The 4,344-nt window shown below is 39.2% G+C and overlaps 1 long non-coding RNA gene across 1 annotated transcript; it reads right to left on the bottom strand.

The window, feature by feature from the left end:
* Nucleotides 1-1,988: 1,988 nt before the first annotated feature.
* LOC113466727 lies at nucleotides 1,989-3,837 on the bottom strand. Its single transcript, XR_003391041.1, has 2 exons — nucleotides 3,514-3,837; nucleotides 1,989-3,309 (listed from the first exon to the last, which is right to left on the bottom strand). It is a non-coding gene; the product is annotated as an uncharacterized LOC113466727 (long non-coding RNA).
* Between the last annotated feature and the right edge of the window lie 507 nt (nucleotides 3,838-4,344).

The following is a 4,344-nucleotide window of genomic DNA, read 5'->3' as shown; positions in this document are numbered from 1 at the left end:
TCTTTCTTTCTTTGTCTCTCTCTCTCTCTCTCTCTCTAGTTATCTTTTTCTTTTTGTCTCTTCCAGTCATTCTTTCCGGCCTGGAATGGTTGTGGTGACTAAAGCACAGGAAGTCTGGAGGTGTCCTTCTCCTTCTTCCTACTCTTCCTCGTGATTCGTCCTCTTCCCCTTTCTTTATCTCCTCCCACTCTTGGGCTTCCTTTTCTTATTCTTCTTCCTCCTCCTCCTCCTCCTCCTCCTCCTCCTAGTATTGGTCTTCCTTTTCTTTTTTCTCGTCCCTCTCCTCCCCATCTTTTTTCCTTTACTTCTTCTTTCTCGTTCCCTCTCTTTATTATAAAATGAAATAAAAATAAAATAAATAAAAATGTTTCGTTGTATTATGATGTTACAATTGGTTGGCAAAAGGTTTACAATTACAATTGGTTTAGGTTACCTATCTTTGCTATCCAAAAATATTGTTCTTAAAATAGAAGTTCTCATCTCATTACATTTTTCCCAGTAATCTAATTACATTTTATCAATTACATTTTAGGGCTATCTAATTACATTTTATCCTACAGTTCTAGCTTCTTCAAAAGTAACGGCAGTTTCTCTGATTGACCCAGGTAAATTCAAGTCCAGGATTCAGTTTCTTCAGCGCATCCCTCGTGACGGAGTCAACAAAGCTTTGATTCGCTCCAAGAAAATCACCCCAGATCTGAGCCCACTCTGAAATTCAAAAGGGATAACATTGAATGACGGTTTTTGTTAAGCTGCGTCCACACATAGTCGACGGCCGTCGATCGTTGTCGTTCACACTGCTTTGACAACACAGGTCCACCTCGTTGATCGACATCAAATCATCGATCTATGTCAATCGCACTCAACCATTTCTATTTCTTTCGCGAAAGAGAATTTCAGGCTGATGTTCTCCCTGTTTAACGTCCCCCAGCCAGATTAAGCTTGTATAGGTAATCCCTGATGTTTAAAGTCCCCCAGCTAGATTTAGCTGGTCTTTTCCCTGTTTAACGTCCCCTAGGTTCAATACGCTGGTACGTGGTACACTCCCTCTTTAACGTTCCCCAACCAGATTAAGCTTGTACAATGTACAATCCCTGTTTAACGTCCCCCAGCTAGACGTTCCCCAGCCAGATTAAGCTTGTATAATCCCTGTTTAACGTCCCCCAGCTAGATTTAGCTGGTCTTCTCCCTGTTTAACGTCCCCCAGGTTCAATACGCTGGTACGTGGTACACTCCCTCTTTAACGTTCCCCAGCCAGATTAAGCTTGTATAATCCCTGTTTAACGTCCCCCAGCTAGATTTAGCTGGTCTTCTCCCTGTTTAACGTCCCCTAGGTTCAATACGCTGGTACGTGGTACACTCCTTCTTTAACGTTCCCCAGCCAGATTAAGCTTGTATAATCCCTGTTTAACGTCCCCCAGCTATATTTAGCTGGTCTTCTCCCTGTTTAACGTCCCCTAGGTTCAATACAATGTAACAGTCCTGTGTTTCGGTAGTCTAAGGACGGGCAGAATCTCCCTACGCAGACAGGAAGGCAGGAAAGCTGGACAGCACTCCTTGACATCACACACCAGATATACGTGCATAACTCCATTTGTGTTGATCTGGGAAATGAAGAAAGATCAACGTAAGACAAATGCAAAAAGAAAACTAACAGATTTATATAGGTACCTCTTGAATGAAAATAAACCAAATTTTAAAGTTTAAAATATAAAGATCAGGCAGACCTTGGAAACAGAATTTTGGCCTGAATACAAAGCCAAAAGAAAATTCTAAAATAAGCCCCATTAATATGGTAAGTGAATAATAAGAAGAAAACATCACTCCCCTGGTTTCTGGTAACTGGAATGTTGATCTACACCAATGTATCAGATTAGATTAGATCAGAGATACAGAAATAACATGAAACATATACCCAGGACTGAGTAGTCCTTACCAAACTGAAAAGAACCTAGCTAGGTAAAATGAGAATAGGTATTGCATTTTACAAAGGTCTCTGGTATAGGTCCAAAGACAACAAGAAATATATGGTCATGAACTATTTATTAAACATCAAAAAAGAAATAATTAATATCAATTGAAAAGAAGCACCTCAAAGCAATGTAGACAAATTTCCATGAGATAGGTATTTCCAGTTTACAAGCCCCCAAAGAATTAATACATTTAATCAATAAATTGATCCCAGGCTGAAGTGAGGTAAGCAAAATACCAGAAAAAAAAAAAAAATAAAAGATAGAACATCATCACTTCCAGCATTACTCAGGATGTTCTCAAACTACCAACAGCACACATCATCAGTCCAGAGGAAAGGGAAATAAAAAAAGAAAGACATCCTAACGTTAGTTAAGCCTTGTGAAAATAAGGCGTTGTTAAGCTAAAGTGTGACCTAACGCGATTTTGGTCAAATATTTTTTAATTTAGGAAAAGGGTTACGGTGTAGGAGTCCCAATCTGCCCTGAGCCTAGCTTGCCTATCTGAGTATGGGGGAATGTGTGCAATTTTACCTTTCGACGACGACCAGTGAAAATGGACCTGTGTATCGGTAGTCTAAGGACGGGCAGAACTCCCTACGCAGACAGGAAAGCAGGAAAGCTGGACAGCACTCCTTGGCATCACACCAAATATACTTTCCGTAGACTCCATTTATGAGTTGATCTGGGAAATGAAGAAAGATCAACGTAAGACAAATGCAAAAAAAACCTAAATAAACCAAATTTTATAGTAAAAAATATAAAGATCAGGCAGACCTTGAAACAGAATTTTGGCCTGAATATAAAGAACTAGAGAAATTTCAAAATAAACCCCGTTAATATTATGGTAAGAAAATAACAGGAAGAAAACGTCACTCCCCTGGTTTCTGGTAACTGGAATGTTGATCTACGGAATGAGCTTCTGGAACATTTTCACAATCCTGACGGGAGAACTTGAGACTTGAAATTCATACTGGAGGATTGAAATTTGATCATCCAATTGGAAAACTTGGAAACTTCATTACTATTTTTCCTCTGGGAGTTATTGGGTGGTGGACTGCATTTTGGGTCCATTAGGCAGATGATGACCTCGGTGCTTGGTGATGTATTTGAGCTGCACATGGTGCATTCCGACTATTCGAGGCTCATCTGTTGCAATTTGAGGTTCACATTGAGGCGTAACTTGGGGTTCACATTTGAGGTTCACATTTGAGGTGTAATTTGGAGTTCACATTTGAGGTGTAGTTTGAGGTTCACATGATGCACTGATAATTTGAGGCCGCTGTTATGGCTTTTAGCCACTCATCACCGCACTTGACTTATCTCCCATACTAGGACCCTGTGAAAACCAGAACCAAATTAGAACTAAGAAACACCTAGAACAAAAGCAATTGAAAGGAACATAATATGTGCCCTAGGTAAACCAAAGAAAATTTTGATATAGGTTATTTAACCCCACAACAGAATCAGCATACAATTATTAAAATAAAAGCAATCTTATTATTTATCAATTAATTTCACCTAAAATAATAGAATTACTTACCTCTAAAAGGGTTGAATCCATATTAATATTGGGAATTAAAAAAAATTACGAAGAAGAAAATAAGAAATATTATTTAAAAGACAATTTATTTTAATTTTATTTTTCACAATTGATCTTGACCAAGCTACATGGCCGTCTCGCAGTAAAGTGAAATAGGCTCTATGTAGCCCTACCAAATGTTACCAAATTTTCATACGCCAAAGAAAGTAGTTCGCTTTCCAGTTTTCGTGACATTTTAACTTGTTTTGCAGTGTCGAAGCGTAGAAAGGGGATATACAGTCGCGTATTTGCTAATCTTCGATGAGATGATCGGCATCAGAATTTCGCAACATTACCAGTGTCGAAGCGTAGAAAGGGGATATACAGTCGCGTATTCGCGAATCTTCGATGAGATGATCGGCATCAGAATTTCGCAACATTACACAATTCCCCTCCCAGAGGAAAAATAAGATTCCCCATAGGCGATCTGATTTTTCTAAACGAAACTGATAAAGATCAGCGAATCGAAAACTAGAAAAAATTGTGTTTTCTATCATTTGTGAAGCAACCTCTGAGATGACAATTTGACTGTACTTTTTATCGTAGAAAATTTGTACTGTTGTTCCCAGAGGAAAAATAAGATTCCCCATAGGCGATCTGATTTTTCTAAACGAAACTGATAAAGATCAGCGAATCGAAAACTGAACTTTTAGAGGTCTTGCCGACGCCATCGGAGTTGGAGGAAAACTTCTCCGGCGATGTGACTCAACTTGGCTTGGTCGGAAATGTACTGCAGCATTAGCGTCCGGTGCACTCGCAGTGTCTCTGGAGATAGGTCGAGTTGATGTGGGA

Source organism: Diaphorina citri, unplaced genomic scaffold (assembly GCF_000475195.1).
Source record: "Diaphorina citri unplaced genomic scaffold, Diaci psyllid genome assembly version 1.1 scaffold322, whole genome shotgun sequence".
NCBI lineage: Eukaryota > Metazoa > Arthropoda > Insecta > Hemiptera > Psyllidae > Diaphorina > Diaphorina citri.
The sequence above is the reverse complement of the archived record's forward strand: the minus strand, read 5'-3'. Positions and strand labels throughout refer to the sequence as shown.